This window comes from Phyllostomus hastatus, unplaced genomic scaffold (assembly GCF_019186645.2).
Source record: "Phyllostomus hastatus isolate PE091 unplaced genomic scaffold, TTU_PhHast_1.1 phas_scaffold_385, whole genome shotgun sequence".
In the NCBI taxonomy this organism is placed as follows: domain Eukaryota; kingdom Metazoa; phylum Chordata; class Mammalia; order Chiroptera; family Phyllostomidae; genus Phyllostomus; species Phyllostomus hastatus.
This window is the reverse complement of record NW_025334026.1, coordinates 1,862,331-1,888,213: the sequence shown is the minus strand read 5'-3', so window position 1 is coordinate 1,888,213 and position 25,883 is coordinate 1,862,331. Positions and strand designations below refer to the sequence as shown.

Sequence of the window (25,883 nt, the reverse complement as noted above, 5' to 3'; positions counted from 1 at the left end):
TATGAGAAACATTTATCTTCAAGGCAAAGTCGTGTTTATTTGTACATGTTATTTTAGGCTGTATTGGGAAACACTTGGACCTGAGGTCAGACAGAAGTGGGTTTTCTGTTAGCTTGGTGACTCTAGGAAGTTTTCTTATTATTTCCAACTTAGTTTACTTATCGAGTTGCCTACCATAGGCATTTCTCATACATTTTATCATTGAGTCTTTAAAATCTTAATAAGGATTAGGTATTAAGCTACATATTTGTAAAGTTTTAAATGTTTCAGCATTCTAAAAAACTGAGAAACATAAAGAATGCCAAAAATAGTTTAAAGATTAATAAAACAAGTCCGCAGCCAGCTTATGAAACACAACGCTGACAGTACTGTTGAAGCCTCTAGCGTTCCAGTTTCAGCTTGGCATTAAGGGCGTGTGACAGAAAACTCAGACGGGCATGGATGTTTCATTCCTTTCAGGCACTAAGAAGTTTGGAGATAGGTGTTCCTGGGACCCACGCTTCTCTAGTTTTGTGCTCCTTCACCTTCAGGGTGTGGCCCTTGTTTCCACGCTTACAAAATGGCTGCTGGAGCTGCAGCCCTGACATGTGAGTTCCATGGAAGAGGAAAGGCCCATGCATTGACTTCCATTCCAGGGACCAGAATTTTTGTGCTGGAAGATGTAGTTATTAGCAGAGACCATTTTTGCTCTCATCAAAATGTAGGTTCTGGACACTACTGGTCAAGATGGAGGCTTGTAAACGTGGCTTGCCTCCTCGCACAACCACAGAAAAATTACATTTAAACTACAGAACAAATATTACTCAGAACCATCAGAAAATCGAGCTGTATGGAAGTCTGACAACTAAGGAATTAAAGAAACCACATTCATCCACATGGGTAGGAGGCATGGAGGAGTCCCACACCAGACCATCCAGCCTAGAGTTTTAGTGCCAGGGAGATAAGTCCCCATAACTTCTGATTGCAAAAACTTGTGGGGGTTGAGTCAGCAGAAGAAACCACAGAATTCTCAGGCTTCTCTTCTTAAAGGGACTTGCAGTGTACACAGGCTTACTCAGACTCACTCCCCCTGAGCTCCAGCACTGGGGAAGAACCTTGAAGGGCCCTAGTGGCATACAGAGAGGAACTGAAGTGTCTGGCATCAAGGCAAGAGTGGGGAGACAGCTTCCCAGAGAGAACTGTAGGCAGTGGCCTTTGTACCTTTTCTGAGCCCTGTCCCACACAGAACCACACTGTGGTGGCATCATATCTGCATCTCCATCAACCTGGCTTACATGGTAAGCCCTGCCCAGCTGATTACCTAAGGGTCCTCCCCATCCAACTTACAGGCCCACCCACAATGGTAACAGTGGCTTTTCCATGCGAAGGTCTGGGCTAGGTACAGGCTTCAGACCTTCCTAAATCTGCTCAAAGAAGCAGAAGCTGAGCCCAGCCCCCGTACCTCCCACTGAGTGGCCTTGTTAACAGAAATCACAACTCATCTACATGAGGAGGTAGTGCTCAGCCCACACAAAGGGTGCACTTCAAGTACCCAGCTTGGGAGATAGGGGAGGCTGTGCCACTGGATCCTACAGGACACCTACTACATTAGGCCATGCTACCCAGACACAGGGTCAAAGCAGCTCTACCTAATATACATAAAAACAAACAGGGATGCTGCAAAAATAAGGAGACAAAGAGACATGGCTGAAATGAAAGAATAGATCAAAACTTCAGAAAAAGAGCTAAACAAAATGGAGATAAGCAATCTATCAGATGCAGAATTCAAAACACTGATTATAAGGATGCTCAAAGAACTCAGTGGGAACTTCAGCAGCATAAAAAGATCCAGGCAGAAATCAAGGATGTACTAATTGAAATAAAGAACAATTTACAGGGACTCAATAGCAGAGTGAATGAAGCCGAGAATCAAATCAATGATTTGGAACATAAAGAAGCAAAACCCAACCAATCAGAAAAAGAAGAAAAATGAATTAAAAAAATTGAGGATAGTGTAAGGAGCCTCTGGGACAACTTCAAATGTTCCAATATTTGCATCACAGGGGTGCTAGAAGGACAAGAAAAAGAGCAAGAATTTGGAAACCTATTTGAAAAAATAATAAAACTTCCCTAATTTGGTGAAGGAAATAGACATGCAAGTCCAGGAAGCACAGAGAGTCCCAAACAAGATGGCTGTAAAGACAACCACACCAAGACACACCATAATTAAAATGCCAAAGGTTAAAAATAAAGAGACACTCTTAAAAGCAATAAGAGAAAAGTAGTTAGTTACCTAAAGGGGAGTTCCCATAAGACTGTCAACTGATTTCTCCAAAGAAACTTTGCAGACCAGAAGGGACTGGCAAAAAATATTCAAAGTCATGAAAAGCAGAGGCCTACAGCCAAGATTATTCTACCTAGTGAAGATATCATTTAGAGTCGAAGGACAGATTAGAAGCTTCCCAGACACAAGGTAAACTAAAGGAGTTCATCATCACCAAGCAATTATTATATGAAATGTTAAAAGGACTCATTTAAGAAAAAGAAGATCATAACTATGAACATTAAAGTGGCAATAAATACATAACTAACCAAAGAAACAGAATCATAGATATGGAAAACATTGGGTTGGTGGCCAGTGGGGATGGAGGTTCTGGGGGGATGGGGAAAAAGGCGAAGGGATTAAGAAGTACAAATTGGTAGCTACAGAATAGGCAATAGTATGTTAAGTGCAAGTACAGGAAGGGGAGTTGCCAAAGAATTCATATGCATGACCCATGAACTTGAATAAAGGAAGAGGGTATCACTGGAGTGGGGGGTGCTGGATGGAGGGGACAAAGGGGTAAAAATTGGGACAACTGTAATAGCATAATCAATAAAGGAAAAAAAGAAGAGTTATTAGGTAGTCAGCTAGCAGTTTCTCCCTGACAACTAAACACTATCCTAAATTAAGATTTTTTAATTGCATCTCTATTTTTTCTAAGTGTGTATATATCCCTTAGAAATATATAAACATACTTCACAGGTTTCTAAACTTCATGTGAATGGTATCATATCTTATATACGTTTTTCCACAACTTGCTTTTTTTCTTCACCCAGCTGTATGTCAGAGTCATCTACATTTGTATGCAGCATTCTGGTTCATTTCTTTCCACTGTTGGAGAGTATTCCAGTATATGACAATACTATAATTTACTTATCCAATATGTTGGTGTTAGACATACAGGATGTTTTCTTTTCTTTTTCTTTTCTTTTTTTTTTTTGCTACTATTTCTACCCTCTTCTATTCCATTGATCAATTGATTGATATTTCTCCTTTTGGTGGGGGGGGTGTTATTTCCTTATGTCTTTACATTTCTGGTAATTTTTGGTTGGATTTTAGACATAGTGAACTTTACCTGGTTGGATGATAGATTTTTTTTCTCTGTCTCTAAATATTTTTGAGCCATTCTAGGAGTTATTTGGAAAGAGCTAATTCTTTAAGTGTTGCTGTTACGTTTGTTAGGTAGGACCAGAGCAGAATTTGGTTCGGGGCTAATTGTGCCCCACTACTGAAGCAAATCCCTTGAGTATTCTGCTCAGTGGTATTCCTCCCTTGACAAGCAGGCATAGGAATTTTCCCGGCCCATGTGAGTGCTGCAGACTGTTCCCACTCATTTTTTCAAGTGTTTCTTTCCTTGACCTGGTGTAGTTTCCTCACATGTGTTGGTCAGTTCTTACTATGGGCTGAAGAGGGGGACACTCAGCCAACATCTGGAGTTCTGTGTCAATGAAGCTCTGTCCTCTCTCATTCTCTGTCCTCAAGCCTTGGTATCTGGACTCCTCATTTCGTGTTTTTAACTCAGGAAGACCTTTAAGCTCTGCCTGGGCCTTCCCTCCCTGCAGCATGAGCTGGAAACTCTCCACGCAGTATCTGGGCAGTGTAGGGCTGTCCTCACTTGTTTCCTGTCTCCTACGGTTACAGACTGCCATGACCTCCTGTTCAGGGTCTGGAGTGCCATTGGTTTGTATAGTTTGTTCAGTTTTTCAATCATTCCAGACAGAAGGGTAAATCCAGTGTGTGCTCCTCCTCCACTGGAAGCAGAAGTTAGTCCACATTGTGGTTTTGATTTCCCTTTTTGTAATTTCCAGAGGCTTAGCATCTTTTCACGTGTTAAGTCATCTGACCTCATGGATGACACCTGCTCTGAATTGTCTGTTCATCTCGGCCTGTTTTTTCCATTGAGATATGGATGCCTTTTCCTAGGAACTTGGAATACGTCTTTATGTGTTTTATGGATCATTCTTTTGTCAGCTTATATTGGTTGTTGCTAACTTTTTGTTGATTTAACTATCCTTTCATTTTAAAATATTTTGTTTTTGATGAACAGAAGTTTTTAAGTTTTAATGTAGTGCAGTTTCCTTCATGCTCAGTGCATTTTTTGTTTTGTTCTGTTTAAGAAATCATTCTTTACCCTGAGGTCATTAACATACTCTGTTTTCTTCTGAAAGCTTAAAAGATCTTTTATGTGTAGGTCTTTAATTTGTTTGGAACTGACTTTTGTGCATGATTGCAATAGCTGCCAGGTTCCTAGCACTATTAAATGCATAGTTGTCTGTGCACAAGATAGTTGGGATGGCGGGCCCGAGATTCCTCTCCGAGAGGCCTGCTCACAGGGCTGGCCCCTCACTGGCCTTGGGGATCCTGGATTTCGGGAGCACTCCCCACCCTGCCCAGGGCTGGTCAGAAGGGCTCACTGTGCCCACACTGTACAGACAAGTGGTTTATGCTAAATGCCCCCTTCTGTGAGTCTGGAATGGTGGTACGTGCCAAGCAGAGGCCTTCATGACCAATCCCTAGTAAAAAGCCTGAGAACAGGATCTCTAATGAGCTTCCTTGGTAGACAGCATGTCACATGTGTTGTCACAGTTCCTTGCTGGAGGAGTTAAGCACATCCTGTGTGACCACTGGGAGAAGACTTTTGGAAGCTGGCACCTGATTTACTGCACACTTTGCCCCATGCACCTGATCCCTTTGCTGGTATTGGTCTGTATCCTTTTCTGGGATAAATTACACCATGAGTAATATGTGCTGAGTCCTGTGAGTCCTCCCAGTGAGTCATGAAACCTGGGGGTGGTCTTGGGAGCCCCCAACACACTATTCTTTCTCTGCAGCTGTCAAAATAATCCTGAGGTGTAGATACTGGGCAATGTTCCCAACTACTCTTAAACATTAGTTTCTTCATCTAAACATCTAATCTCCCTTGTCTTTCAGGTGTTTTATATAATGCCTGGCAGATAATCTTTGTTCTCTTTTTTTTTTAAGATTTTATTTATTTATTTATTTTTAGAGAGAGGGGAAGGGAGGGAGAATGACAGGGAGAGAAACATCAATGTGCAGCTGCCTCTCACATGCCCCCAACTGGGGACCTGGCCTGAAACCCAGGCATGTGCCCTGGCTGGTAACTGAACTGGTAACCTCTTGGTTCGAAAACTAGCACTCAGTCCACTGAGCCACACCAGCCAGGGCTGGCAGATATTCTTTATCACTCAATGAATGATCATTAATACCTGTAAAAATGTAATAGGTAAAGTGCTGTGATAGCTTGGAGGAAAGTTAAATATTCAGTGGTGAATCTTTCAGGCAGGTATATTTTATGTTTTTGCAAAGAGTGAAATAAATTTACCCATATCTATATAAGGTTGACAACCATGATTTTTTTTATCATCTTGGAATATTTATAGTTCCTTTAATATCCTTAGGAATTTCCTGTTTTCCTGATCTTGTCTAAGGTTTTAAAATCTCAAGGTTATTTAACATGATTCACATTCATGCCTTTGTATTATGCTATGGACTGAATATTTGTGTTCCCCCCAGATTCCTGTGTTGAAATTGTAACCCCCATGTGATGGTATCAGGAGGTGAATTTTGGGTGCAGTGATTAGATCATGGTTGTTGTTGAGCCCTCATGATTGGGAGGAACGCCCTTATGAAAGAGACCCCCCCTAGAGACCCAGCCCTCTCACCCCTCTTTGCATCATGTGGGGACGCAGCAAGAAGTCAACCCTCTGCAACTTGAAAGAGATCCTCACCAGAATCCCACCGTGCCGGCACCCTGATCTCAGACTTCCAGGACTGTGAGACCTAGACTTCTGTTGCTTCTAGGCCACCCAGTCTGTGGCACTTCGTTACAGCAGTTCAAAGTGACTAAAACATGTCACTGTATGATTTCCAGTGTGGCAAGCCAGCTCTTCAGCCAGGTGCTTTTGTCATATAATGTTTCTTCAGGTAGTAGCTCATTGTTAGTTAAATTATTTTATTAAAACATGTTGAAAGGCTTGTTTGCAGTTATTTAACATTTTTTCCTAAAGTATTATAGTCATTTTTACGTATTTCTCTGTTCTTGTGTTTATCAGAATGCTTGTTTAGTCATGTTTTAAGTACTATTGACTTTGACCATAGACAGGAGGTAAGCACACATACAGTGATTGGCATTATATACTAGAAGTTTTAAGTCACAGCACAGTTACCTGTGAACCCTCTCTCAAAACTCCAACAGGTATCTTATTTGACCATTTAGTGTGTCTCTTGTCCTGCAGAAACTCACATGCCTGACTTGCTTTACGAGAGTGATTTTTTTCTGGTGGCTTGCGTGAACAGATCAGTAGTGCCTAAGTAATTTCTTCTCCTAATGAAGGGAAGCAAATAATCATGCCCATTTCAAAAGCTGCTGTGAATTGAGCTTAAAATACCTTAACTCGCACCCACAGTGAATGGAGTCCCTTTATCGCTCAAAATGACTGCCATCTCTCCTCGCTCACGTATGATTCTCCGCAGCTCACCATAAACAGGTTTATCTCAATTCACTTATTTTACAGAAAAGCCTTCGAAGAAGGACTTATTTTTTCTGCCCATTTTCTAAAATATGAAACCATTCTGAGTGTCTCTGGTGCACTTTATGAGGCAGAACAGCCCTTTCTGGTGATTTACCTCCTCTCGTGTCCTACCCACTCCATGATAAGTACCATCCAGCTAGTTGGCCTGAAGTTATAGTCGTATTTTTTCATAATTGGTTCCCATTATATTGCTGTTTCAGGCAATTCTCTAGTTTTGAAATGGGAATATTACCTAGTGTAATGCAGGCTCCTTAGAACTGTTAAGCAAATTCCTTACCAAGCATATGGAATAGGTGTGGACTCTTTGCCTTTTCTCCTTTGATTAGATGAGAAAAGACAGTACATCACTTAGGAAAGTGTTTGGCTGCAGTTAACAGGCCACCCAAGTGTTGGTAGCTTACACATATAGTTACCTTGGGGGCCCAGGGTCTTCCTGACTTTAAACACAGTCACTCTTAGCATACTGGCTTTCATCTTCCTGTTTGTCTTTGTGTGGTCTCAAGATGGCTATATTGACCACATATGGTTCTCTTTTAACAGGAGAGCAAACACCTAGGATTGTGCCCTCTGGACACACCTTCACCCCCAGCCCACTGCCACCACCAGCTGGACTTCCGAGGTCTCATCAGCCAGATCCAGGTCACATGACCATTCCTGGACTTCAGGGAGTCTTAGAAAAAAAAGGAAGAGGGCTGTGCTTATTGGCTTGGACCAGTCACTGTCCTTAAGCTGGGCGTGGCACATTGCGGCTCCAAACAAAATTTGGTTTCTGATGGCAAAGAAGAAGGGAGAATGGATATTGGGTATGTGGTTGGCAGTGTTGGCCAAAGAATGTATTCTCAATCTCTTTCTTTTTGTCTCATATACCACACCACACCCACAGGGAGATATACAACCATCAAATCCAAACTGAAAACGTCACCTCTTTGCCAAACTCACTTATGTTGCTTCCCCTTGCTCTTGAGGGGTGGGAGGACTGAATACTTAAAAAAATACAAGGTCAAAAGAGGTCTGACTTTGCCCACCTGCCATAGTCTGATCTTTTTTTTTTTCAAGTACTTTTTAATTTATTTTTTTAATTGTTGTTCAAGTATAGTTTTCTGCCTTTTACCCCCATCCCAGCCCACCCCCCTAGCTCTCCCCACCTTCCTTCTTTCCCCCCTCCCACTTGTTCATGGTCTGATCTTGTGTTGTACTTCCTCATGCTCTCTGTGAAGCAGCCCACTGCCATTTTTAAGGCCCCACACTTCATACTCTTGTTCTGCCACAGGGCCTCGTACCTGGCATTCACTCTGCTGAGAAGTGTCTCCTTCACCCTTCACCTTCTCCAGTATCATCATGACCTCTCAGGGAAGCTTTCCTGACCACTCAGCTGGCTCAAAACCCCTGACACGTGAAGTATATCAGGTAGCCCCTTTTTCATAACACTAATAATGCATTATAACTTTACCTTTATTTGTGAGACCTCTTTATTGACTTTATCCTCAGTAGGCAATAAGTTCCATGAGAGCAAGGACCAGACCTACTTATATTCATGATTTGTATTCTTTCAGAATGTTTTTGGCTGCAGATTTAAACAAAAAGTAGCCTAAATAAGTTGGAGTTTATAGTTCTTTCATAGTAACAAGTCTAAATGCAGGCAGCTCCTAGCATTGATGAGGTTGCTCAACACTGTCATGATCAGCGTGTCTGCCGCATTTTTTTTTTAAACTTAACTCATGGTTGCAAGATGGGTGCTGCAGCCTAGCTATCTCCTCCATCTTAAAGAGAAGAAGAAGGAAGTTTGGGAGGCAATACCAGTGACATCTGACCCCTTTTTTCAAAATAACAGAAGTTTCCCTGGAATTCCCCTGGCCCATTTCTGCCTGTGTCACCTTTAGCTAGAAAGGGGTCTGGAAACCATGTGTGTAGCTTTTCCAGCCTCTCTACACTGGAGCCGAACAAGGTGAAAAAAGGGGTGGAATTGGAAGTTGGTAGTGGTCTGCCCCGCCCCTGTTGCTGCAGCACTTACCTGTACAAGTACTTCGGTGTCAGTAGACAATACTAAAAAGGAGAAAACACTCATCTGCTCTGATTATTTGTTCATTCACTCATTCGTTGTCTGGTTTGAGCCACTCTCCTAGTCACTCTGACCATACATGCAGTTGCTTATCCTCATAGCAGTTCTGGCTGGCAAGTTGGACTTTATGCTGATTTTGGAATAAGGATCGGAATCGCAGGGAGAATAAATGACTTAACCTAAGATTACGCAGCTATGTAAGGGACAGAACCAAGACTCACCCAAATCTCCCTCCCTGTAGGACCCCTCTTGTCTTCCACAGTGCTTCGCTGCCTCCCGGAGCAATTACATCTGATCCTATGCAAGCTCCTGCATTTGGTGTTTTTCTACCATGGTCCAGTAATTATTAGCCTGCCAGAATTTAGCTTCTTCATTAAACACATTGGCAAAACTGTTTGCTAATAATATTGCCACTGTAATTTGGTATAGTTTTGTATTTGGGCTCTAATAAGGTAACATTCATTTTATGAGCAGGGTTATAATTTTTAGGACAGGGCCCTATATGGTAGAGTACTTAAAAAGCATTTTCCCAGCAGTCAGTCCATACTCTTAGCACTCTAAATAATTTGCATAATTTTTTCCTGTTTTTAATAGAAAACAGCACTTTGCCAGGAGCTTTTGCCCTTTATTATTTTTGAAAATCCCAGCATTCATTCTTGTTTCAGAATAAATGAAGCAGTGATCATCTGTATTCATGTCCACAGCTTTATAATTATGCATTTATGAACTAAAATATTCAGAGACATTTCATTTCTGTACCATGGTTTTTACAAAAAATAATGTGTGTGTCTTTTTGTGATTATAAAAGTAATAGATGCTCAACTGAAAAAAAATTGGAAGAATGAGAAAAATCACTCATAATCTATACCACCCAAGGGTAATAACTATTAACATTTTTGGCATATTTCCTTCCTAAATGTCTTTAAAAAAACATTTTTTGCATAGCTAAGTTCATAAATTATTTGCAGTTTTGTATGCTCTGATTTTTCATGTAACACAAACAAGCCTCCTTGTTATTACAGGCATCATTGTGAATAGCTGTATAATGTCTCTTCATTAAAACATGCCATCCTTCACAATTTTGAAATGCTGACTACAATAAAACAATGATATAGTACCATAAGTAAAAAATATCTTCAATATTATTTTATATAATTTAAGATAGAAACATTTTCTTTTTATTAAAAAAATTGTCTTGGTGGATATGCTTCAGGATCTGCTTCTTAATATTAAGAGGACTCTGTAACTGTTTTGTGGAGTTACAACCAAGGTATACTCCCCTCTTTGCCAGTCTCCTCTTTATTCCAGTAATGTTTGTTCTCTTTAAGTGTCCAATGTTTTCTTCATTTTATGGTTCACCATGACTGGTTTCCTCTTTCTCTGGCTCGTTTTCTGTGTCTTGATTTTTTCCTGCCCAGCAAGTACTAGTGTGCTGGCATCAAGTCCAGGTTTGTCAAGAGGGCACTACGAAAGCGACCATCCTCATTTTTCCTTTTCTCTTCCCAACCCTCCTGACTGAATGGCATCCAAATAGAGTGACTCCCAAGCTTCTGAACCAGGGCCCTGGGAAGCTGCAGAGCACCACACTGACACCCGCTAGGGCTCTCAGTAAAGTGCAGCACGTTTGGGGGAAGGGATTTCAGTAAGTGCCCCCATGGCTGGGGCTGATCCTAAAGTTAGTATGGAGAAAATATTTTTTTGTTGTTTCTTTTAGTTTTGTGGGTCAAGACCTGGAAAATAATTTATTCTACTCTGTGATGTGATGTATGCTACAAATATGAGAACTTATTAAAGGAGAGATATTTTAATTTTTAGGAAAAGGTATTTCATGTATTTCCTTCAAAAGACATCATTCCCTTCTACATTGAATGTGTAATTTAAAGAGTGACTTTTTAGCAATCTGCAGAGAGTATTCCAGCTCCGGTATGAAGAAGAGTTAAGATCTGGTACCTTGCATTCTCCTTCTAGTGCCAAGTCCTTGCCTTTGACCTTTTATTTTCTCTCTTTATACCCAAATTAAACTGCATACGATGGCATCTCTGTTGTCAAAACAGCCTAAAGTGCTTCTGGAGTTTGCAAATGGCTGTTCCCAATACAGAAACAGTTGCTACATTATAAAGGCTTCTGTCTAAGGACTTCCCTGCAGACAGCTCTTATGTCCATTAATAGAAAGCCTGCCAGTCTGAGCATGGCTTTGTGTGTGAGAGTCCAGTCCTTGAACCCATTACTTACAAAGCACTGGTGTGAATGTCAGGATACTTTACTGTTTTGCTCTGTAATGCCTTGTGGTGTGGGGATGGCCAAGGTTTTCAAGAGGCTGATGTTTTAGAGAGTGTGTTGTGTGGAGAAGGTTGTGGATCTAGGACTATGGGTCCCCCAGAAGGAGGTTTGAGTGGAGCATGGAGCAGTCTGTGGCTGTCTTTACTGAAAGTGAGCGCCACTTTGAGTTGCACATTCCTGCATTCCTGCCTTTAACTCCACATCCACTTCATAGAAAATTATTTATAATGGAAGGGTGCCATTCCATATCCATGGCTTAAAGGACAACTCCCCAAAATAGAACATACCATCTGTTATTGATTGATGTTTAGAATATCTCATGGATTCTATGATGTGAGCCTTGAATTGCTTGCATTTTCTAAGGGAAGAATAATCCAAATCATGATACATCTGCTAGCAGGTCCTCTGCCTACATCAAACATATTATCATTGATAAGCATCAGTCATTCTTACTGTCATGATTTTTCCGTGGTACAGCAAGATGCTAGTGATTGTTTATTTTAAAAAATAACCAGATCCTTTAGTTTTGGAGGTATGTGTCATGTCTCCTGACACTGAGGGCGAATACCAAGAAGACAGAAAATTACTCATGTGTTCCCTCCAACTGGCCCCTCCTACTGTTCCGTACGTTTCTGCCTCAACTGTGGTGACCTCAAGCCCCTTTGTTGCCCTCTCCGGTGTCCCTTTTCTTCTCACAACTCAGCAGGCCCCTCTGGCCTCTACACCTCACACAAATAATACAACTCTTTGGTAAGGCAATAGACATCCGTTAACTTTTCATTCTTTAAAAATGGTGTGGGCAATAAAATCATTGCAGTCAGAGAGATTGTTTGAAACCTCAGTCCTGAACATGCCCACCCCTTCTAAAACCCTTCAGGGGCTGCCACGGCTCAGAATCCAGACGTGTGCATATGGAGGGTCCGCGGCTCAGCTTGATCTGGCCTTGCCCGCCACATCTCCCGTCATCCTCCTCTGGCCTCCCTGGCCTCTCATCATACTGACTGCTTTTCACATACTGTTCCCTCATTCTGGAAACTGTTCCCTCGACCACCTCTCTTCCTTCTCTGAACTCCTGCTTGTCCACCAGATACTTGTTATCTTACCAAGTCTTTGCTCACATGTGGACAGGAAAGTCATTTTTTTTTTAATTACAAAAATTATTGTGTAATCCTTTATAGGTTATGAAATTGCTGTTTTATTATAACCAAAAATAGTGTTCTGACTTAAAGTTTTGCTTTTTGACTTAGTTTTTCATTTTTGTCGGTGTTGTATATGCAGGCAGATTAATGAGTCAGATAGTTGCACACAGAATGTTGAGAAGCAACAGTTTACAACTCCTCACCTACCCTTTGCTCAGTTTCCTTTGGCCACTACCTTCAATTATTTTAGCTAATTTTGTTGATAATCACTTACATAGTTATAAATAGCATATTCATGTTGCTACTTCTGGATCTTTTACTACATTTGCATCTTTGTTAAAGCCTAATTTTGGTTATACAAGTATTAATATTTATAATGGTTTACCTATATATATACATTATTTTAAGCATTATTCACAACTAAGCTATATAGTATGTCGTGATTATTCTGCAAATTTTATTTGCATTTTCAAAATAAAAAGTCTTAGTTTCTAAAATATACTAATTCAACTTCCGTGTCATTTTCCAAAGGCATAAGTGGATAAATTTCCTGTCAGTATTAGGCATTCTCTCAGTTTCAGCTTCTTGAAGAAATTTCTCCTAGGGCCCTCTGCTCCCTGACTGCTTACTCTCTAAGCCTATTAACAGCTGTCACCTTGGGGTGTCCATCTGCATTCTGGGAACTGATTACCTTCCCTTCTCTCTCCTGTTGGATTCCCACTTCCTTTCTTTTCAGATGCATCAGAACATCATAGCTTCTGAGGAAGAATTTACATTTGAAAATATCTTCATTTGACCCTGACATTAAATTAAATTAAATTAAATTAAATCTATAATTTGGTAGTTTGGCTGAGTATAGAACATTAGGTTAAGTCATTTTTCTCTCAGAATTTTATGAGCTTTGCTTTTTTGCTTTTGCTTGTTCAGTATGGGTTTTAAGGTACTCATTTCCATTCTGATTCTTGATCCTTTTGTGAGACTGGAAACATGTAGGATCTTCTCCGTGTATCCAGTGTTTGGAAATAGCATTGTGATGTACCATGGTGTAAATCTGCTTACTCTGTTTAACAAAGTCATGGCCTTCAAATGTTTTTTAATTATTTCCCTGAGTTTTTATTTTTTCTTTAAGTATATTTTATTGATTATGCTATTACAGTTGTCCCAGTGTTCCCCCCATTGCCCCCCGCACCCGGTACCTCCCTTCCCTCCAGCACTCCCTCCCCTTAGTTCATGCCCATGGATCAAGCATATAAGTTGTTTGGCCTCTCCATTTCCTGTATTGTTCTTAGCATCCCCCCATCTATTTTCTGCCTACTAATTTGTACTTCTTAATCTCTGTACCTTTTCTCCCATTCTTCCCCCTCCCCCTCCCAACTGATAAACCTCCAAATGATCTCCATATTTATGATCCTGTTCCTGTTCTATTTGTTTGCTTAGTTTGTTTTTGTTTTTTAGATTCAGTTGATATTGTGACTGTGGTCATTTTAATGTTCATAGTTTCTTTTTCTTAAATAAGTCCCTTTAACATTTCATATAATAATGGCTTGATGATGATGTATTCCCTTAGCTTTACTGTGTCTGGGAAGCACTTTATCTACCTTCCATTCTAAATGATAGCTTTGCTGGATAGAATAATCTTGGTTGTAGGTCCTTGCCTTTCATGACTTTGCATATTTCTTGCCAGACCCTTCTTGCCTGCAAGGTTTCTTTTGAGAAATCAGCTGACAATCTTATGGGAACTCATTTTTAGGTAGCTCTCTGCTTTTCTTTTGCTGCTTTTAAGATTCTCTCTTTATCTTTAATTTTTGGCATTTTAATTATGACATGTCTTGGTGTGGTCTTCTTTGGGTTCCACTTGTTTGGGACTCTCTGTGCTTCCTAGACTTGTATGTGTATTTCCTTCACCAAATTAGGGAAGTTTTCTTTCGTTATTTTTTCAAATAAGTTTTCAATTTCTTGCTCTCCCTTTTCTCCTTCTGGTACCCTATCGTTTAGGTGTTGACACTTTTCGAGATTCCACAGTCTTCTTATACTCTCCTCATTTTTTAAAATTTTTGTTTGTCTATTCTGTTCTGGTTGAATGCTTTTCTTCCTTATGTTCCAAATCGTTGATTTGAATTTCAGTTTCCTTTCCTTCACTGTTGATTTCCTTTGGATTTTTTTTTATTTCACTTAGTGCAGCCTTTATTTCTTCCCTTATGTTTTTGCTATACTCAGTGGTTTCTCTGAGCACCCTGATCACCAGTGTTTTGAACTCTGTATCTGATAGATTGGCTGTCTCCATTTTGTTTAGTTCTTTTTCTTGAGTTTTGTTGTGTTCTTTCATTTGGGCTGTATTTCTTTGTCTCCTCAATTTGGCAGCCTCCCTGTGTTGGTTTCTGTGTATTAGGTAGAGCTGCCTTGACTCTCTGTCTTAGTGCATCTGTTAAGTGGTGTGGGGCGGAGCCTTCAGTATTCACTAGGTTGGGGCAATCTGCTGCACCACTTCGTGGCACTGTGTAGCAGGGAGGGGTCAGAGAGGGGACAGTGCCACTGCCTGGTTTCTGGAGCATGTCCAGCACTTGCCCTGTTTCCAGTTATTTCACCCACTTTTCATGTGCGACTGCGGCCTTCTAGCTGTTGCCCAGGTGTTAAATCCCAGAATGAGTGGGTTTATATATATAAGACCATACAGCCCCTTTAAACGGACTCTCCTGAGTAACCAGCAGTTACATCTGTTGCCCCAACCCCCACTGGTTTTTCCAGCCAGAAGTTATGAGGCTTTCTTTTCCTGGCGCTAGAACCCTGGGTTGCATGGTCTAGTCTGACACTGGGATAACTTGTTCCCAAGGTATCCCTCCCAATTTTTATCCACCACGTGTGAATGTGGTACTGCCAGTTCTGCTACCACCACCACTGCTACCTCTCTGTGTCACACCGTGTTCTCTATGCTCTGGCTTCCCCTCCTGCCCCTCCTACCTGTCTGGATTAATAATGGCTTCTTTAAATCCTTGGTTGTTGGACTTCCATACAGTTTGATTTTCTGGCAGTTCTGGTGGCTTTGTTTTGTTTTGTTTTGAGATAGTGTTTCTTCTTGTGGTTGCACGAGGAGGCAAAGCATGTCTGTCTACGCCTCCATCCTGACTGGAAGTCCCCTCTCCTCTTTGAGCTTTTCTATATTCCTTGGTACTTATAATCTTTAGATGTTGGGCTTCCTATACTGGTCCTAAAATATTATCTCCTTTTTTCCATTTTTTGCTTAGTTTCTGAGATATTTCCACAACTTTATCTTTTCAGCTTCTGCTGAATTTCCATTTCTTCTACCATAGTTTTAATGCCAGAGAAGTTTCTTGGTCATTACTCTTTTAAAAAGTAGCTTCCTGTCTCTGGCCAGCATGTTTTAGTTGGTTGGAGCATCATCCTGTAAGCCAAAGGGTTGTGGGTTTGATTCCCAGTCAGGGCATATGCCTAGATTGCAGGTTCTATCCCTGGTCTCAGCATGTATGGGAAACAACCAGTAACTGTTTATCTCTCTCCCTTCCACTCTCTCTAAGGCAATGAAAAAAGTGTCCTTGGGTGAGGATAAAAAAAAAAAGCATTCTGGAATTGTTTGATGAATGTAGTATCTTCTTTCTCTGAGAATATTGATAGTTTCCCCCAACCCTCCTTATCCCCTCTTCCCCAGTGTCTTGAGGTCATTTCTTTTCAGCTCTCAGAGACCCCAGGGTAGACTCTTCCTCTGGCTGGAGGGCTCTGCCTGGCTGCTGTCATTTGGAGGTCTCTAGGGTCCAATGGAGGCATAAAGCTGTGCTAAAAAATCATGGTAAACTTTTCATCTTAATCTTCTTGGCTTCACTACTGTACCCCAATCCCAACTCTACTTGCTGTGTTGCAGAAGCCCCTGTTGACTTCTTACAAAAACTGAAACCCACCTCTGCCAAAGTGAGGAGGACAGTAGTCCAGCCTCATGGAATTTCAAGCCATCTTTCTTTTTCAGGTCTCTCTGACTCCCATTTCCAAGGTTACCTGTCACTGCAAATTCCTGGGCCTTTGGGGTATCTGTGATGCATAGCAGATTTTAAAAAATTCATCTTTTTACTTTTCTTTTTTTTAATTGAGGTTTAATATAAAGCAAAATGAAATTAATCTGAAGTGAGGAGCTTAAACATACAAATCCACTCTTAACCACCACTCAAATCAGGAAATAGAATGTGTGCCACACACCAGAAGGGTCCCTGTGCCTCTGTCAGTAACCTTTATGTCACTGTCAGTTGGGTTTGCCTGTCCTTTAACTTCATAAGAATAGTGCCATACAGTACGTGCTCTTCTGGCTTCTTTTCTGTACATACTGACTGAGATTCATCCATGTAGTTGCATGTAGCAGCAGTTAGTTCTTTGTTACTGCTGTCATACCTATCTAATGATTACATCACCACTTAGCTACCCATTCCATTCTTGATGGATATCTGGGTCATTTCTATTTTGGAACTTTGAATAAAGCTACTGTGATATTCATATCATATCTTTTTAGCAGAGTTACACACTCATTTCTTTAATTACAGTCCTGGGAGTGGAATTGCTGGGTTCTTGGGAGGATGTAAGTTTAACTTTGGAAAATACTGCCAGAGTTTTCAAAAGTGGTTACTTATTGACTTTCGCATTGCCAGCTTAATATTTAACTTTCTAAGTTGGCTAAGCCCATCACCACTTGTCCATCTGCTTTTTGGTTTTCATTTTTCTGTGGCTTTCTCCTTTCCCATTGTCTTTGTCCATGGGGGTTTACTGTCTTTACAGTAGGATTTGTGGAAGGGACACAGCCCAGTTTTCAATCCACTATCTTTAACTGGAAGTCTCTATTATAATTTTAAGATGGCTTTTAGCTCTGTCTCACCAAACCCACTTACCCTGTGTTTTCTGAGTCATTTCTACTTAAAGGTTTTATAATAGTGAGATTTTATTGCTCTCAGCCTTTCACAGCTATCCAAACATTGTTCTCTATGTTCTGTATTGTCAACAAAACAGAATAGTTCCGACCCAAGTCTTTATCAGGTGAAGATTAATACAGAACACAAACTGAAGGTACAGTTTGTGAGATTCTTCCTCTTAAATTTTCCCCCCAGGTTTGCAAAACCCTGAGTATACTATTATGTTTAGGATTTTCATGCTGGTCATATTATATTCAGGTCTAGGCAAATGTGAATACCCTAATTTTAATCTCATAATATCCCAGCACTTAAGCTTGCTATATTCCAAGTATGTTCCAGGTGTTCTCCCACCCCTAGAAGCTCTTCATCCCTTGGCTTGGGTACAGAAGGACTAGGAGGCCGGGCGGAACTTCTAGAGCCCTGAATTGGAAGTCAGATCATGTTTCCCCAAAGAACTAATGGTGTATGTTGACCCCTACCACCACCTGGGCTCCCTGTGGAGGCTCCTTCCTTTATAGAGAAGGTGACAGGCTGGGCAGGGTGGCAATGAGGAGTCCTAGACACCTTCTCTGCTCACAGTGGTGGCAACTATGTCAGCAGAGAAGATGGCAGGCACACTCAGTGCCCAAGCCTCTGCATATCCCATCCATTTGCCACTCAGGTCCTTCTCAAGAGAGCTGGCTCTTTGTCCTCTACTTAAGAATTTCTCTTTACCCTTTCTTCTTGCATTACAGAACTGGCACAGAACCATTTCTTCTCTCCTGGTTACAGTTCACTTCATTTGATGTGGTTTTTACTCATTAAATATCACCATGAGGAGGAGCTCCAGTCATGTAGTCAACTAAGCATGTAGCATGTTGTGGTACAGTAACAGGCTTGTTATTGTGCAATAATTCAGGTGCTTAGCACATGGTAAGGATTTCGTAAATGATAGCTGCCATCATATTTATTCTTTTTATACAGTGAGCTTCTGAGTAACCCAGGGGAACTGTTTACTTCATTTGGTCAAACTCCACATGTGACCTTTGGTCACCTCACTCTTTCTTTGCGGTCTCAAGAAGATAACCTGCAAACCCTTTATTTTTATCTCCCCTACTTCTTCACATATTAGAGATATATTATCCCAAAACCACTAATATAGTACATTTTACTTCTATTAATATAACAAATAGCTCTAAGTACAGATAACCACAAAATTATACCTTTACCAACCCTCTAATCAGATGCATTTAATATACATATTATTTTATAGAATATATTTCTAATATACTAAATCCCCTTATCATTGTTACCTACAGCTGTAAATAGTGGTTAAGTTTCTATGCTAGCTGGTAAGGTCATTTTTGAAAGGATAAAAAGACGCAGAATCTGGCAATAATAATAAACGTTAGATGTTTTGCTGGGCAAGTAAACATTGCAGCCGGGGAGAGAAGCGTGACTGGGACTCTGACTGAGGTGGCTGGGTTAGTGCGCTCGTATGTGCTGGGGATTACTGGTGACGAGGTGTTGGTGCGTTAGCCTGAGGTCTAAGGACCAGTTAAAATGTGATTTCTGTGACAAACCCTAATTGCATACCCAGCAGCCAATTTATGAAAAACTTTTGTGTACATTTGTAAAATAAACACCACTCTGAGAGGTTAAAACAATTTTATAATTGTAGTGTCTTTCTTTTTTCTTTTACTTCTAGGTGCTACAAGGGGATAATTTACAAAGCAACAAAACTTTTCAGTTAATAAATCCATATTATAATGTTCTTAAGTGCAGAATGGTAATGAATTCAGAAATTCTAAATCCTTTTCTTTACTTGAGGACTCGACATTACTGTCCGATGATGCTCGAAGGACTGGCTTTGACAGCCAGGTCTCCCCGCAGTCGGGTGGCCTCCCTGGTGTCTTCAGCAGAGTTGACAGTTCAGTCAAAGGATTTTGCTGCTAGATATTCCCTATTACCACTAGCAAGAATGCCTTCTGAGTGATTAAATTAGATGTAGTTCAACAAGTCTAGAACTCCCCTATACTTGACACATATTTGGTTGTAATAACTTTACCTGGTAAACTCAGGGGTCAAGTTGTTTATTGCTGAAAGCCTGTAGAGCTGTTTGCTCTTTATGGTCACTTAGTGGTTCACTGACACGTGCTTTGTGGGTGGTCCTTAACACTGAGTGGAATTGTCCTTCCTCCTGCCATCTCTGGCATAAACCTTGTGTACAAATCCTAAGCTTCTTGCAGGAAAGGACAACGTCCTCATTCATCACACTCCCCCCAGGTACCTAGTGCATATATGTTATGTTGTTACCAGATGGGGACCAGCCTGGAGCCAGTCTGCCTTGGTTGGGCCAGCCTTCTGGGTTCTTGACTCCATGTAGGAAAGAGTTCGCAACATGAGTTCAGGTGATTTTGAGATTACATTTATTAAAGCTGGAGACAGTGAAACAAGTAAGGGCTTAGAATAGAAAAAGCAACAGGAGACAGCCTAGAAACGTTATGGGAAAGAAGTGGGTTGAGGTGGGGCTGCCTTAGCTCTCTGGGAAGTCAGAGAACAGGGAAACCTTGGAGACAGGTTCAGAGGATTAGCTTGGAACGAACTGCTGCTGCCCACTGCTCCCCTGGTGGCAAGTCTTGTGGGGACCCTTAGAGTTTAGGAGAAAGAAAATAAAAAGTTCATACCCAAGAATAGGCACAGGCATGCTCCAGAGCGAGCCCGCATTGGCATCCTTTGTCTTGTGAGATTTTCTCTCTTTTCTGTGCGTGAGAATCTTAGGGAAGAGTTTCAGCAGAATATTCATCGGCTTTCCAGGTGTGTTTTTAATATGCTGATGCATCACAATGTACGGATAGGGGAATTCTCTGGTCACCTTTATTGCTTTAGTTTTATCTTGGGTCTCTCTGGCTGTAATTGGGTTTCTCTTATTTGTTCCCCTGACTTCATCCGTCCTTGGGTTTAGTGGGCACAAATAGCATTCATTGGGTCTCTGTGCTCTGTCTCCCCACCACCCAGGGTGATTTACGCTATGTATTCTCTGGTTGGGGAGGAGAGGTATAAACCATTTGTGTTCAAGTGTCCTTGGTTATGGAAGATAAGGCCTTGCAATTCACTAGCTGACTGTAAATTGGTCCAGCTGTTTGGCCTTGTTTAATTACCTTGTCTCAGTTTCCCTATTCCCCTTGCCAGAGAATTTTCCTAGCTCCTTACTCTCCTGCCTCAATGTCATTATTTGTTTTCCATTATTGAAAATAGATATAGCAGCCCTGGCTGGCGTAGCTCAGTGGATTGAGCGCGGGCTGGGAACCAAAGTGTCCCAGGTTCGATTCCCAGCCAGGGTACATGCCTGGGTTGCAGGCCATAACCCCCAGCAACCGCACATTGATGTTCCTCTCTCTCTCTCTCTCTATCTCCCTCCCTTCCCTCTCTGAAAATAAATAAATAAAATCTTTAAAAAAAAAAGAAAATAGATATAGCAAATTTACTCTTACTATTTTTTCACATTATTTTATTATTGTTCAAGTACAGTTTTCTCTGTTTTCCTCCCACCACTCCCCCTCACCCCAACCATTCCCACCTCTCTCCCCTGATCCCACCCCTTTTTGGTTTTGTCCATGTGTCCTTTATAGTTGTTCCTGTAAACCCTTCCCCTTCCCCCCACCACCCCGTTATCCCCGCCCCCACCTCCCCTCTGGTTACTGTCAGTTTGTTCTTAATTTCAATGTCTCTGGTTTTTTGCTTGTTTTTTTTTATTTTGTTGATTAGGTTCCACTTATAGGTGAGATGATGTGAAGAAAAGGGAACCCTATGCCCTATTGGTAGGGATGCAGACTGGTGCAGCCACTGTGGAAAAACAGTATGGAATTTACTTAGAAAACTAGAAATGGAACTGCCTTTTGACCGGGCAGTTCCACTGCTGGGATTATACCCTGAAACAACAGTTCAGAAGAACATATGTACCCCGGTGTACTCTTACAACTTTATACCTGGAAAAATTAAGACAGCACACAGTTAAGTAAGAGATGGTGACAAGACTGTTATTACGATGAAATAATATGTCACATGCTTACCTTGGGGCCCTGGCAAATACAAACACTTACTAGTGATAGTGAGGGGCATATTTATCATCGATTAATGCCAAAGAAAGCATAGCCAGTAGGTTGCAGAGTGAGATTTAGACTGCCACGTTGCCCCCCTCGCCCAGGCCCCACCTCTGAACCCCACTGACGAGCCAGTTCCCAGGCTGCCCTCCATGGCTGAGCCCTGGGCTTCGTGTAGCCCAGCTCTGAGTCCTCATTCCCTGTCCCCCACCCCCATGAGTGCAGTAAAGCCTTGGTTTGCTCATCTGTAAAGCAGTGGTAGAACAATGAGGTTGATGCTCTGTGAACCCAAAATAACATGATACCCCCCCAAAAGCCTTTCTTCATGCTTTAGCTTTGAAGTAATACAAATTTCTTCAAATCAAACATTTGTCAGGAGTCATGTCATCTTAGAGCTGGTGAAGCTGATGATGAAGAAATGCAAAACCCTCTTTGTGCGCTTGCAAAATGGCAGGGATGCTTCAGCTGGTACACAAACTGTTCTATTTCAGGTGTAGTCTTAAAACACGCAAGTTTTGAACTAGGCAAGGTTTTGCAAGGGCAGAGAGGAATTGAAAGAGAGGACAAAGGACTGGCTCTCCTGGGGGAAGGCTAAGATACTGTATACAGTTGCTGGAGTTTAGGATTTCAGCATATGAATTGGAGGGAGGGGCGCAGGATTCAGTCCAGACCGGGCAGATGCTACGACCCATTGTAGTTTCACAGATTGTAATAAACCACAAGTTGTACCTTTAATTGTTTAAAGATTGGCCACAGCTATGTAAGGGAGAGAAACTTCAGAAGACAAGAGGAGTGGTGTGTGTGTGTGTGTGTGTGTGTGTGTGTGTGTGTGTGTATAGAAGCTGGATTGGAGCTGGGTGGAGAAGCTGCTGAACCTTCTGTTTTTATCAGAAAGTCTGGAGTCCGGAGGATGGGTCCTGAGGCTGCCCAGCTGATAACCCACTACTGAAATTAGGGAAGGAGGAGCTTGAGATGGTGTTTTGTGTGTATCCTGTGATGTCTTTCTCTTAATTTATGCACTGGGCTGATCCTAAATTAGACCAAATCCACTCTCATCTGTCAAGCATCTTCATTGTGCAAAGAAAATCCTGCTGGAGACTGCTCGCCACTGCACAGCCTGACGTTAGGAGCGGGGTCAGTGGGGAGGCCAGTGTCCCTGCAAAGTCCCAGCAGAAGAAGGCTCTCAGAGCTGGGGAAGACCCAGAAGACTTTGTGGTCTGAAAGGATCTGACAAAGTACAGCAGCAGTTTTTAGGACAGGAAATTGCAACCCATCACAGACTTCAGCTACCGGCCTCCCCTTCACCAGCTGTAACTGCAGAAATCATTGGGTTTGCAAGTGCCTGCCCACAGTGTGCTTCCTTGAGGGCATATTGATTTTGTTGTTCTTTTTGCAGCTAAATGTATGGAATCGGGAAGTCCACTCTCTATCCCCCTGAGTGAGCAGCTCGTTGTATCCCATGGCTGTGTCTCTCCTTACTAAGGTCGTCCTCCTATTTAATTTAAATTTTCCTGACAGTGGTTGAATGTGTATCAGCATCAGTTCTCCTTAGAGTTCTTATGCCTGCAGGGACTAGGGAATAGAGAGTTCTTATTTTCTTTAAGCAACATTCTTTCTTGTCCAGTTGCTACAGAGAATAGAGATCTAGTTGAAGAAAGAAGATAAACTTTTTACTGAAACAGTAAACAGACTCACAACAGTCAAAACCTAATCATAATATCTGTTGTTTAGAAAACCTCCATAGGAAAGAGGAAATAATTTTAAGGTTGCAGAGGTGTTCTCAGTAAACAGTGAATTGTAGGGCATTAAAATCTAAGAAAAGCTACACGGCCAAGAGTTCATCTCCTCCTTCCAAGAGTTTTACCATTGCTTCTGAAATATTATGGCAATACTCCATGAATAGCCATCCCAGGTTCACTCTGATGTTTGCTTTTAACTCACTGTGCCTCAAAGAGTTTAATTGTGGAATAAATGGACCAGGCAGTGGGATTTTATTCTAGTACAATAACAACAACTTTAACAGTAGTTGCTGGTGAAATTTTGTCTTCACTGTGTATTGTTGGCCAGGGTTGGGATGGCTAAGGAGGAAAGGAAATCCATGGATTCGCTGTTCATTTCTTGTTCCATATTTTCTGTAACCAGGCTGTACTCTCCAGTACTTTGCAACAGCTTTCTTTCTCCTTTACCCTCAAAAGGAAAACAAAATGTATATTATCACAATGTTTTGTGCTTGGCAGAGAAGCACTGAATTTCTCGGGTATCTGCCTGCACTTCTGGTTGAGATATAGTTTAAATGAAACATAGTGGTTATTTTCCCTTCAGAAGATGAAGCCCTAAGCTGTGGGGGGGGGGGGAGCAAGTGGGGGTAACTTGGACACCTGTGTTCTTGGAAATGAAGTAACCCACCTGGGTTCTCAGTAAACAGTGAATTGTAGTGCATTAAAGTCTAAGAAAAGCTACATGGCCAAGAGTTCATCTCCTCCTTCCAAGAGTTTTACCATTGCTTCTGAAATATTATGGCAATACTCCATGAATAGCCATCCCAGGTTCACTCTGATGTTTGCTTTTAACTCACTGTGCCTCAAAGAGTTTAATTGTGGAATAAATGGACCAGGCAGTGGGATTTTATTCTAATACAATAACAACATATAATTTTGTTTAATCATGTTGAGCTTCAGCCTGAATGAAACAGGAACCCATGTTACTAACCAAGGCCTGGGAAAGAAGAAGGTCCTGAGGTGAAACACAAACCCCTGGGAAAGCACACTGAGCACAGGGAAACAGCACGCCTTGTTGAGGAGAAGCTCACTAGCAGTTGCAGCCAAGCCGCAACTAACTGTCTGATTCAGGTACAGCTTAGAAGACAACTCGAGAGAATATGACATTCTTGCTTTTCAGACCAAAGGATCCCTTCTCCACCAAGGGCAAAGCTGCAGGTGAGAAAGGCTTGGTCCTGCATTGCTCTCATCAGCCTCCCTGGGGTGCTACCTCCTGGGGAGAAAAGTGATGCCACCCTGGGACCAAGGTCAGAGGCCCTGAAGACGGAGGGCTGTGTGCAGAGACCCAAGTCCTGGTCTGGGCCTGCCAGGATCATATAAAGTCATCCAGTTTCCTTCGGTTCTAACAGTGGTCTGATGACATGTGTGTGTGTGTGTGCAGTTAACATTCATGTCTTTGTGTGTCTTTAAGTTTTAAGCTAATGCACACATATGAGGAAGATTTCCGTTCTGTATAGGGGTAGGCAGTTGGTAAATTAACTGCCCCGCCCTGCCCCAGGTGCCAGTTTCCTCCCAGAGACAACTGCCAAGCTCTTGTGTGTCTTTTCCAGATACATTTCTAAGCATATTTGCATATTTCTTCCTCATATTTTTTCATAATTTTCTTTACATTTTTAATAGAGAACCTATTTATATGGACTAACTTTCAAAAGTTACAAAAGAATATAAAGAATGTATAAAATGTTTCCTTCCAACCCAGTTTCTCTCCCTAGAGGCAGCACAAAGAACCGGTTTTTAAGGCACCCTTCCAAAGAAAGTGTGTGCCCATATTATGTGTAGTTCTGCTTTTTTTCTTTTACATAAAAGGCAGGAAATTAATGCACAACATACAGGCAGACCTCGTTTTTATGTGACAACAAAAAGATTACCACTCACTTTATTGTGATGCTTGCTGTATTGCAATGGTCTGGAGCCAAACCTGCAGTATGTCTGAGGTATGCTGGTGTTGATCTTCCTTTTCCCCCTCAGTACAGACGATCTTCCTCATTCTTTTTTGTGGCTACATAGTATTTCAATGATTGGCTGGACCATAACCTATGTACCCAGTCCCCTGTCCGTGTTCACTTGGATTATCTACCATGACACCCTCCGGGACTAGGGGAAGGGTGAAGCAGGTGAGGTGTCCAGGGGGCAGAACTGAAGGAGGCACTCGCTGTCGGCATCGTGCAGGTGCAGGGCCGGCGCATGCATGAACCTGAGCATGCTGGTTCTTCAGTGTCTCTCTCACTCCCCTTATCCTACTCCTTGCCCTGCTCTGCTCTCACAAACAGGCTGTAATAAAAATTTCTATTTGTACTTTTTTTTTCACACATATTGTTGGGAAGATTTCCAGATATTTAAATGTTGGGGTCAAAGTATATGTTGGTTTTCAAATTTGAGTTAAGGAAACACTTCTACTCCAGCCAATACTATAAGAAATGACCTGTCTCCTCGTACTCTGACCAACAAATTGTATTGGCAACACGTTTTGGTTGTTGCCAGGTGGGTGGGTAACACATCAAGAAGGACGTGGACAAGCTGACTGTTTAAGAGATTGGACCTGAAATCATAGTCTTGCATCTCAACATAGAAACTGATGGAGTCGCCTGCAGCTCCCTCTTCCTCATAGTGTTCACCCTGCAAGTGCTGTTGGATCTGACCAGGAGATGGTGTATGTACCCATTTCCATTCATAGCTGAGGACAGCAGCTTGGAGTCAGGCTGGATTAACCCCAGGTGGGATCTGAATTGAGTGCTGCCGGATACAGCAAATAAAAGTACAGAAATACAGCTGCTGCATGGGGCACA

At 41.7% G+C, this 25,883-nt stretch overlaps 1 protein-coding gene across 2 annotated transcripts in view; it reads left to right on the top strand.

Moving 5' to 3' along the window:
• CPPED1 (calcineurin like phosphoesterase domain containing 1) overlaps positions 1-25,883 on the top strand; it is a 125,684-nt gene that overhangs the window by 57,001 nt on the left and 42,800 nt on the right. The gene's annotated exons all lie outside the window — the stretch shown is intronic.